The 11,816-nt window shown below is 46.7% G+C and overlaps 1 protein-coding gene across 2 annotated transcripts in view; it reads right to left on the reverse strand.

Annotated features, from left to right (window-relative positions):
* Positions 1-11,793, reverse strand: part of LRRC32 (leucine rich repeat containing 32) — a 26,391-nt gene extending 14,598 nt beyond the window's left edge. Inside the window, exon 1 of one of the 2 annotated variants that reach the window (XM_019525200.1) lies at positions 11,620-11,793. The gene's annotated coding sequence lies outside the window, so the exon portion shown is untranslated. The other variant, XM_019525201.1, reaches the window with a different exon arrangement.
* Positions 11,794-11,816: the final 23 nt, after the last annotated feature.

Genomic DNA, 11,816 nt, shown 5'->3' on the forward strand with positions numbered 1-11,816 from the left:
TGTCCAACACAGGAATGCATGTGTATAATCAGATGGATTGACCAACACCAGAACTCACTGGTCCATTGCTAAGTTTAGTGCAAACTCCTCAGTCACCCCCGTCTGACCCACTCGAGCAGGAGAATATGGTTGATGGCAAGGAAAGCAGAACACTTCCCTGGGTTTCCCACTGTGGTTTATCCTATCTGTTTGCTTGACTGTCAGCCAGACTTTCTCAAAAGCTCATTGCCAGACAGCTCCCAAGAGACCTGACTTAGCTTTAGTACTCAATGAGAACTGCTGTGGACTGAGCAGTCTTCTATGTTGCCTTCATCTTCAGCTGAGCAGACTGGTGCCACTAAATAAATATAAAACACTGGTAATATTTTCTGTGCCGATGGACCCTCTTATCCCAGGATATTAAACACTTTCTAATTAAGTCACACAAGACTCCAGTGTGGTCATTGAACATACACAGTTTAGAGGACATATTGTATAAGTCTTCACTTCAAATGTTATTCTCCTTTTCACGTAGGGATGTGAAAGTTGAGAATCCATCACAGGTACTGACAGACATGTGAAGGTTTATGTACACTGGGGGTGTCAAAGATACAACCTATCCTCTGGCCCCTGGTGCTGACCGTGAGTCTTGGGTTGGAGCTGTACACCACTGTGATGCTTGCTGCATGAGGAGTTTGGGCCCAATAAGGCCCAATGAGTTTGACCCCTCTGATTTACACAAATGGTTGTCAGCCTTGTTAGACTCAAGGCATCCCTTGGAAAAGGTCAGCTCTTGCCTGTTACTTGTTTCTTGACCACTGAAAAATAATAGAGCAACTCTTCTGTTGCAAAGAACTCAGAAAGATGTGTTTGCCACTATGGATTTCTATTTGAAATCTCTGGGTTTATCTTGTGCTCCAACTTGCACAACTGATAAGTGCTAATGTTGAATGGTACTGTGCAGCACCCGTAAAAGGATCTTGTGACACCCCAGGGTACCACAGCACTCTGGTTGAGAACCACTGGACTACACTTTGTGGTGTGACCTGGATGAGCTGTTCCCGAGCATATTCCCACCCACCTGCTTTCATTCTCCTGCTCCAACCTGGGAATATGCCAGTTTAGGTTGCTGGGAGCATCCCTTTGTAGCTATTCTTGAAATCTCAGTCTCCAGCTTGCTTAGAAGCAGTCACTGAGGATGCCACCAGAAAAGCTGCACTGGCCTGTTACTGAGTTTCATGCATGAGAGAGAGAGAGATGAGGTGAGTGGGACCTGCTTGGGAATGTGCCGGCTGGGATAGGCTGGTGGCATTGTATAGACGCGTCCTAAGTGCCCTAGGAAAATAGTGGGTGCAAAATGGAATGGATAGTGAGTGCTGAGACTTGCCAGTGAATTCAACCACCACTTATGGTTGAAAGTTATCCATAGAAAAAGACAGAAAGTTTTAGGTGACACATCATCATAATGAAGCTAGAATGTTCATCAGAGCTGGTAGATTGTAGCTACAGGAACCCAGAGAAAGGGCTGGCCAACAATTTCCCTCTGTCAGACACTAGAAAAATTATGAGGTTAAGGATATGCAAAAAGTAACCCAAAATAGTGGGTGCATCTACACATGCAATCAATGCAACTGAATATACTCCAGCTTAATCTGAGCTGGAGTAATCTAATCCCAACGTCACCATCTACATGTGCATTTAAGTGCAGTACTTTACTGCAGTGTAGGATAGTACCTGTGTCTGAATAAATTAATCTACTGTGCACTAATTGCAGAGCATGTGTAGACAGTGATGCTTTACTGCACATGAAATTAGTTTAATGTGCAGTAAAGTGCATGTGTAGATGTGCCCATGGCAGAGCTTTTTTGTTCCTGCAGCATCATCCTGCAGTCAGCCATGATTCCTTTAGTAGTACCATTATGCCCATTTTCTAGAAGATGAGATCGAATATGGAGGTTGAGTGTTTTTCTTGAGTATAATCATTGGCTCCCACTCTCATTTGTTAAAAAAAAAAAACCACCCCACTTCCTTGTAAACATGCCAACTCTTTCAGCAGCTTCATCCCAGAGCTCTTTTTGAGGCTAAAAAAATACGTGGGGTAATTCCCAGGTGGTGAAACTCTGCTAGCAGAGTCATTGTTTGGAGACATCTAGTGACAGGCCAGCTGCCTTTGGGACTTCAGTGTAAAGTGGCTTGGATGGCTAGACACAGAGTGGCACTAGCAGGTGTGCTAGGGTGTGATGTCCGAGAGCTTTTCCTGGGCAAATTCTGGCTAACCTTGTTGTCAGGGCTCCATCTGCAACACGTCCCATCCATCATGCTGCTGCCAGGTCCCGAATTGGACTGACTGAAGGGTGCAGTGTGTTTTCCTCTCTGCCCCAAGGCAACACACATTGATTCCCCTCTGCCGGTTGTTTGCTATCTTCCCATTATGCCACTTACTCCATTGTTTGGCATGTTTCTTTATAAACCATTGCCGAGGCTTCCTGTGAGGGAAACCATCTACCTTCCTCCTCACAACAAGAGCAAACAGCAGGGATGGCTCCAGGAAACGGGTCACGTGTGACGCTCTCTGTTTACAGATCATATTTTCCTTATTCCAGTTTAGAAAAAAACCTATGAGGAAAGGTGGGGGAGGCAAGGGAGAGATCCCAGAGATTTGGGAGCCTTGTGATTTGTGTGTTTTAGTTGAGGGCCTAGCACTTATTGCCCTGTGATTAGAGTTTCTTGGCTTTCTCTGTGCCTGAGTTTCCCCCTCTCTAAAACAGCTAAGAGTATGCATTTTACAGGGTGATTGTGAAACCGTCTGATTCCTGCTTGCAGAGCTGGTCCCAGAGTTGAGGTGATTAAATGGATCACAATCTACAGGACAGGAGCTGTCCATGAATCCCCCCCCCCCCACTTGTTCCAAAATAATCCAAGTTTATCGCTCTTCAGAGCATACTGTGGGACTTTGTGGGGTTGGGTTTGGGCTGCTGATGTTGAAGTGGGGCCGTTATTTGCAGTATTAAAGGTTCATCCAAGCCTAATGTCCCAGTAGGCTCCTGTGACTAAGACATACTGGTTTCTTAGTCCACCATATACAAGGGAGGGAAGTAGCCAGTATAACAACTAGCTGCTTTTCAGTTTCAAACCAGAATGACCAAGGACCCATTTACATTGGGGTCTACTGGGGGCAGCCTTTGACCTGAGCCTGGAGCAGGTCTTAAACTTCCAACTCTGGAGAAGTAGCAAGACCCGTGCACCACTCTGCCATTGCACCCATCATCAAAGTCATGCCCTAGGTGTACTGGAATACAATCGTCTTGGTGCGCTGACCAGTGGGGTCCCGCAAGGCTGTGTCCTAGGGCCTATACTGTTTAACATCTTCATCAGTGATGTGGACATTGGAGTCAGAAGCGGACTGGCCAGGTTCACCGATGGCACCAAACTCTGGGGTAAAGCATCCACATCCGAGGACAGGAGAGTGATCCAGGCGGATCTGGACAGACTCATGAAATGGGCAGATGAGAGCCTGATGGTGTTCAACACGGAAAAATGCAAGGCTCTCCACCTTGGGAGGAAAAATCTGCAGCATCCTTATAGGCTCGGTAGTGCTACGCTGGTTAGCACTACAGAAGAAAGGGACTTGGGGGGTCATGGTTGACCACAAGATGAGCATGAGCCTTCAGTGTGATGCTGCAGCTAGTAAAGAGACCAACACGCTGGCTTGCATCCATAGATGCTTCTCAAGCAAATCCCGGGACGTCATTCTCCCCCTGTACTCGGCCTTGGTGAGGCCACAGCTGGAGTACTGCATCCAGTTTCAGGCTCCACAATTCAAAAAGGGATGCGGAGAAGTTTGAGAGGGTGCAGAGGAGAGCCACGCGCATGATCAGAGGTCAGGAAAACAGACCTCATGATGAGAGGCTGAGAGCCATGGGGCTATTCAGCCTGGAAAAGCACAGGCTTAGGGGTGAGCTGGTGGCCACCTATAAGTTTATCAGGGGTGCTCATCAGGATCTGGGGGAACGTCTGTTCACCAGAGCGCCCCAAGGGATGGAATGGTCACAAACTCCGCCGCGACCAATTCAGGCTGGGCATAAGGAAAAACTTCTTCACTGTCCGAGCCCCCAAGGTCTGGAACAGGCTGCCACCGGAGGCAGTTCAAGCACCTACTTTGAATGCCTTCAAAACACATTTGGATGCTTATCTTGCTGGGATCCTATGACCCCAGCTGACTTCCTGCCCCTGGGGCAGGGGGCTGGACTCAATGATCCTCTGGGGTCCCTTCCAGCCCAAATATCTATGAAATCTATGAGAAGAAAGGCCAAAATGCTTATTCACTATTTGCAATTTTTAAATAATAGCAAGGAAACTATGTCACTGGGTGGACACCTTCCATGTCTAAATCTAAAGGAATGAGCCTCGATGGATACTGGTAGATAAAGGCGCACATTCTTGTACATCCCTGCTGGGTACAGCACCATCCCATGCAGCCATGAGCGTGTCCTACTTCCACTGGAGTCTCTAATGTCCCGCTAGACAGGTGAATCTTCCTTCATTAAAGCTTGTGAAGTCCCTGGGAACCTTCATTGTGCAGAGGCTTTTAGTAGGAAGCATTTTTCTTAATTAAAAGGAAATTTTCTTTTGCACATTGACGCCTAGGACAGAAGTTTCATACACTGGTTTGATCATTTCAATCCGATACTACCTTCAGCCAGGCTTCTCTTAAACCAGTTCCAGCCACTTTGACACTAGTTTATGTGCACTGAGCTTCTGTTCTGTTACAGGTTTAAACCAGTTTCTGATGACTTAAACCAGTTTATGTGTAACTGCTGCCCCCAGCCTACAGGTTCTCAAGGACTTGACACGTTTTAGTAAAGGAAGGTTCACATACCTAGTGGGACGCTGGTATTTCCCCTCCCAAGGAGGTGGGGAAAGAGGGGCATACAGGGCCAGATTCTCGTCCTATTACATTCAAGTCCACTTAGATGTCTAAATCTATCCCACCCCGTGCGACTCCTGAAAATTATTTAATGCATCTGCTTCTGTAACGGTGTCATCTGCTGCATGGGGCCATTGCCTTTTGGATGGCAAGGCCCCAAAGACTGAGTTACAAAGCAGCCGGGAGGGGAAGAAAGACAGTTTTTCAGGGACTGGAGCTGAATGGAATAGAATTGCACTTAGGCGCCTAAGTCCACTTACGCACCTAGTAGCTGGGACAGAGTCTGGCCTAGAGCGGCTCAATGCCTTGCTGTGTGATCCTGGGCCAATTAGTAGTGGAGCAGAAAGCTGCCTATAAGAGGCCTAAGGCGAGAGTCACATTGGTATAGGAATGCAACGTAATCTGTTGCCAAGCTCCTGCCCTAACCACTGGGTCAGGTGGCATCTCCGTATCTCAGGATTAATTGCTGCAGGCGATGGGGTACCAGGTCCTCACCTTCACGAAGCCTCTTCTCCTTTTGGTTCCTTGCAGTCTCAAGCACCCTGTGCATCTCCCCACTGTGCATCCCTTCCCTTCACTAGTAAACGCACATGGCCGGGCCTGTGGGGAGTCTGCTAGAGCAGGGATGGAGACCCAGAGAGCCCTGCAGCCACCACTAAAGTCTAACTACCAACATCTGGACTGACGGTGTTGACAGCTCTGTTCAAAAGCAATTTGGGAGCAGCAAAAGCGGTAACTTGATATAACAGGAGCTGTTACCGACCCTGCAGCACAGGCAGCTTTGTTCCCAGCTTGTTCCCATTACAGCCAGTGGTAACATTCCCACTGTCTTCGGGACTGAGTCTTTAACCACTTTTAATATTCTGTTTTTCTACCTAGACTTCGCATGAGCCCAGCCTAGCCCCATCTGTGGTGGGATTGCAAGTGACTTTCTGAGAAAAAGATTCATCCTCCTCTCTCCTGTCCTGTGTGACATCTTAGTAATGGGGGCCAAGGAGCGCATCCGCTAAAAAGACAAAGCATGGGAGAGATGACGGGTGTTGTCTCTATTTCACAGGTGGGGAAACTGAGACACCGACTGTCAAGGTTTTGCATGATGGCAGCACTGGTAGTTAAAGACATATCTTTTAATTCCGAGTCCAAGGTTTTAACCACCTTCCCCCCCAGCTCCCTTGCATTAAACTTTATGCATTAATACACATGAATTATTTCAGCTGCACATTTCAAAAACACACCCCAGATTTCCCTGCGGTTAGATTGGCAGATGATAATTAGCGAGGATTTTCTCCTCCAAACAGGGACCCCAAACTGAGGAGAAGCACAGTATTAAAATGTGTCCTATCAAAGCTTCCCAGATCCCAAATATACCTCCTCCCACGCCCCACAGACCTGATTCCCCTGCATGCCAAAGCTCCCCAGTGCTAGCCATTACTGGCTTTCAAGAAAATAGTGAGTATCTTACATTTACCTTATTTCACAGCTACATTACTTGCATTCCCACTCACTGCTGATCATGCGTGGGGAGGTGGTGCTCACCCCATCCTTGGGGGGTCTTCAAGAGGAGACTGGACAGGCACGTGGCTGGGATCACATAATCCCAGGTTTGGTGACCCTTTTCTTGCAGGGGGTCAGACTGAGGTCCCTTCCGACCCTACGAATCGATGAAACTACAACAGCTCTGCAGAATTTACTCAACTCTGCGAGAAATTAGATCATCCTTTTGATTTTCACTCTCACCCATTCAGGATGTGAAGCACTTCATTGGGAACTCTTGGCAGCCTGGGATGACACTTGTGAGCCTTTTAAAGGAAATAGCCTCATTTGGGACAGCGTCTGCTTTAAATGGTGTCCCTTGTTTCCCTTTTAACTCCTCCCCTGATTGCTTTCTGGATCCTAATAGCCACTGTGGTGGGGTGGGGAAAGCAAAAAGCGGAGTGCTGGAGACCCCCCACCCAGGAAAAGCGCGGGTTGAGAAATCTAGGGGTTTTGGCTGGGCCATGCTTGCAGAATCGGGTCCCCTGTTTGCCCAGAGGAATATTTGCCTTGTCTCTAGACTCCATTGTTTAGCTGGCGTAGGGATCAGTCACCGTGTTTACTTTTGGCTTCTGCGTCTGTGAGAGACATTCCTGAAGGGTTGCAAAGAGCCGCAGAGCATATGACAGGGACCCTCCAAATCCCTGATACCTCCCTCCCTGTTGCAACCGGTGAGTGGGTATTTGAGGACGATACATTAGGAAATCCAGTGACTGATGCCAAGGAAGCCCTGGATCTGGACCCTTTAGTTAAAGGAGCCATCCTTATTCCCCCAGGTCGTCGTGCTGATCAGTTTGCCCTCTGTACTAAGAAACGATTTGCGTGCTGATCGATTTGCCCTCTGTATTACTTCCCTCCCTGGGAAGTAAATGGGAGTTCATTGTCAGCCAGAATATACCCCGTATGATGTCCCTGTGTGGATGAGCAGGATACCCTCAAATAAAGCAAAGGCTGCTGGATTGGTGCCTTGCTGTGTGTGGCAAGCTGTTTGACTTCTGGCAGGGAGTGTGCATTGCTCCATCTGCCTGTCTCTTCACCGAGGACATTTTTTTTTTTGCCTGACATTTGTCTATTAGGGCCATTTCAGATTTCCTGAGAGTTGATTTACACAGTCGATTTATTAGTTCATGCTGCCCTCTTGGGCTGGCTGCTCATCAGCCACGTGTCTCTTCCTACCTACAGACCTGCCTCCGAAGATCCCTTCCTATGTTCACGCCCCTGCCGTCTCCAAATCTCACCTGCCCAGATTTTTAAGCTGGGGTCAAAAATGAGCTCTTTGAAATAGGACCCGTGTTATCCTGGGAGGCGCAAGCATCGGGGATCATTTAGCGGGACCTATAGGGATGTGATGAGGAATAGTGAATAGAGAAGGGGAAAATCATTTATGACTGCCAGGGAAATTGCTTGCCCATCAGCTTGTCACGCAGCCCTGGCAGGGTCTCCAGCAGATGGATGCTCATCAGCCTGCTGCATTTGGGGCTTTTCACGCTGAGCCTACGTGTTCCTAGATTTCCCTTGGGCTGAGCAGGCAGGGACACTAAATCGTTCCTCTGGCACGTCTGCTAAGGACAGGCTGGGTGCAATCCCATCACAGCAGTGGGACCTCATCGCCCGGCTGCTCTAGGCTCTCTAGATCAGTGCTGATTCCTGCCAGCTTAAAGATACCGTTTTTAAACATCTATCTGTGTGCTCTCTCTGGGTTTTCACTTGACCTCCTGGGAGACACGCGAGAGTGCCCCGAAAGTTGACATGTTCAGAAATATCCACTTTAGGAAAGATTTAAGAAAGCTCCTTGTCCCATTGTCGGTCCCCAGCACTGATCTAAGTGCAAACTCTTTCAAAGACACTGAAACCCTTGGCTAATTTCCCTTTGTTATTGTATCTACATAGATTTGCTCTTCTAGGGTTACAGGGGTGTAGGCTGTGGCCGTGCTGGTCTAAGGACATAGGCAGACAAGGCTCTTTGGGCGAACCTGATATGTCTTATTAGACCAACTCAAATAGCTGGGAAAAAAATGCCCTAGCAAGCTTTTGGGGTTAAAACTTTTTAAACCCAAAATCTTCCTAATATTTTTTTTTTCCCCCAACTATTTAAGTTGGTCTAATAAAAGAGATCAGATTCACCCAACGAGCCTTGTGTGCCTCTTCTAGGGTTGGACTGTAACGCACCTTATCTCTTCAAAGAGCGGTGGAAACTTTGGCTAGTTAGAGCCTTAATACCCCAGAAACATATGGTAAGAGCCACTCCCAGACTGTGAAATTGAGGTATCGAGTTGCGGGTAAGGGTGACCCTGTGGACTCGGGCTGCAAATGGCTTTTTCATGGTCACAGCAATAATCACTGTCTGCTTGTTCTCCCCCTAAACATAGCCGTGTTTTACTACTGATGACTACAGACATGCACTTTCGGAGCTACGGCTTGACCTAGCTATAAGTTAGACCACACCTCTCATTCACAAGCTGTTCCCAGGCTCTTTCCAGGGCGACCAGAAGCAGGAAGTTGTAAAAATCCCCAGAGCCGAGTCTCAAGAGACTTCCAGAAATGTCTTGCAAATTCCCAAGGGCTTCAGATAAACATTCTTCCTTTTAAGCGATGATGTGAGCTGACCCTCCAGCCCTCCTGGAGTTTGCCTGCCACTAATTTCCTTGTTCCTCTAATGTGCAGGGCAACTTCTGCTCAGAGCTGTATGAATAAAATTCCCCCCAGCAAAGGAAAAATAGTCTCTTTGCTGAGAAAGCAATCCTGATCTCCTGGGGCAGGGTTAGCTAGAGACCTGCTATCTCCTAGCCTGCCCCCATGTTGAAGGTGTCACCAGGGGGAGCTGCTTCTGGGCACTGCATCCATGTGTCCCCAAAGGATGGATGAAGCATAAAGAGTACGTGTATTGAATAAAACCCAGCCTCTGCCCACTAGCATCAGTAAGGGTCAGGCAAAACCCACTCCGGGTACATCTTCAAACATCTGTGCCTTCAAACAGCCCAACAGGATTGTCCTACTGCTGCCTTTGCTCATGACACCGATGTGAGGACGCCGCACTTGCTCTCGGTGCCCTGTCTTGTGGCCACTGCCACAAACTAGACTGGTTTTCTTAGCCCTCCCCAGCACAAAATGAACACAAAAATGCCCCCTTCTGCTCCCTGGTGCCATTACATCGATTCTCCGGGCCCCTTTTTAACTTCTATTTTCCTTCCCTCTTAAAAATAGCAAACCCACCACAGTCCTCTCTGTTCAAAAATCCCAATTTTTTTTCCTCCTATTTTTCTAGGAGGAAAAATAACCATTCCTTTCCCATTTAGGGAAAAGCAATTAGCCTAGGTGGAAAGTGTTTCCCCCTACTTTCCCAAACTTTCTTTAGCTTCCTTCCTTTTTCCAGTAGGAAAAAAATAGGCCAACATAAGGAGTGAAAGCGTGTGTGTGTTGGGGGCAGCAAAATGAGGGGCAAAGTCTGAAAATAATAACCCGTTTGAAACAGAAAGTCCACGAGGGGCTTGGCTACCTAATTTTACAGGGAAGCTGCTGAGATATTTCAGTGATGGGCACAAGCCTGAAAGACAAGCAGGAAAGCAACTGTGACAAGTTCCTGAAAAGTGAAATGAAAGAGCAGAATTTTTCCCATACGGAAAAGAAAATACCCTGCAAAGCATTACAATTTGGCAAAAATGAGAATTTTTTGAACAGCTCTATCTCTCTCTGCACGAACAGATAGAGAGGCTACATGGAGCATGGACCAGAGGGTTTTTGGAGGACGTTTCCCCCCTGCCTTCATTCCAGCTGAATTCAATCTTTAAAGAAGAATTCAGTCAGATGTACAGATTATAAAACTGAAAATGAGAGAAAAAGACACCAGGAAATTCATTTCAGATAGCTTTGGCTGGAAACAGTGTTCAGTGAGCCTTCCTGTGGTTAGTCTGTCATTCTTGAGAAGAAAAAAAGGTCAAAAATTGTATCCTCTAACTCAGCAATAACTCTTAGCTTGAAAAATACAAATAGAAGGGAGTATACAGATTTTTAGTATCTGAGTAAAAACAAAAACAAAAAAATCAGTATTTCAAAATATTAAGAAATTTAAAAATAGCTACAAACACTTCCCTTTTATAGTTTAAAAAGAAGTCTTCTGTTGTGATTAAGCCTGATTTTTATGTAGGACACACACACACACACACACGCACACATACATACACACATGCACACACATGCACACACACACACACACACACACACACACGCTGCAGGGTTTGGCTTTCCAATATTTTCTCTGAGGTTTCTATGTTGGGAATTTTGATATTGTTGAATTTTCCTCATCTATAGCACCAGGTCAGCTTTGACACAGGATTCAGAAAGAGGATTTTGAAAAGTAATATTGTGCGTTGAGAGAGCTCTTTTCTGGTTTTTGGTGCACTGTACAAACATCTATTAATCATCATGACATACCTGGTGCAAAAAAGCAGCTCCTACCAATAAGTCATCTTTTGCCCACCATAGAATCTGAGCTACCATGTTTTTCCTGCACTTAGGGCAGAACCCCCCCCCCAACCCTCTAATATCTCCTGCACTGTGCCCAAAGTATGGGACGTGTCTATTAATAGGATGGCATACAGTTAAAATAGATATTGTTATGCCCGTTTTACAGTGAGGTTATGTGACATGCCCAGGGCCATGCTGTGAATCAGTGCCAGAGCTGGAAAGCCTCTCAGTCCCTGGTTAGCAGTATTTAGCTTATTAGTGCCCAAAGCTGGACTTTCTGTATGATGATGAGGCTCTTTATGTATGCCCAAAATACGCTGGGCGCTGTATATATGTATATATAAAAAAAAGAGTAGTTTGTGCCCCAGAGATCTTAATCCTGTTGTCATGAATAAAGCAGAAATATCACCGTAGATCTGTTGTCAAACTCACCCGTGCTTCCTTAACTTAACATGATCCGCATCCTTGTAATGAAGCTCCCCAGTGAATTAAAAGCACAGCTGTATGCAAAGCGCCTGTTGCACTGTATGTTTAGGCAGTTATTCAGGCTCTTCAGAAACGCAACATATGTTATTTATCTGGGACCTTCATCCTCTGTGATAGCTTTACGGGGCTGGAGCGCTAAGTCACCGAATCCCCTTTTTCTCTTGCAGTCAGAGAAAGGCTTTGGCTCCTTTTCCCTGTTGAATCAAAGTTTAACGTGGTTCTGCTCGTACCTGCTGTGCAGCTGAAGGAGGAGTTTCCACTTCTGCTTGCAGCGCTCGCTCTCTCGGACGCTCCTTCCAGGGAGGACTGAGGAAGGGCTTCCTTGGGGAAGTAGCACCTCTGCTGCATGCCAGCTGACTAAAACTCGGAGAGCTCAGAGAGAAGTTTAAGTCACTGACAGCAAAAAAAAAAAAAAAAATACTGCCCA

Source organism: Gavialis gangeticus, unplaced genomic scaffold, assembly GCF_001723915.1.
Source record: "Gavialis gangeticus isolate Ggan-Ray unplaced genomic scaffold, GavGan_comp1, whole genome shotgun sequence".
NCBI classification, from domain to species: domain Eukaryota; kingdom Metazoa; phylum Chordata; order Crocodylia; family Gavialidae; genus Gavialis; species Gavialis gangeticus.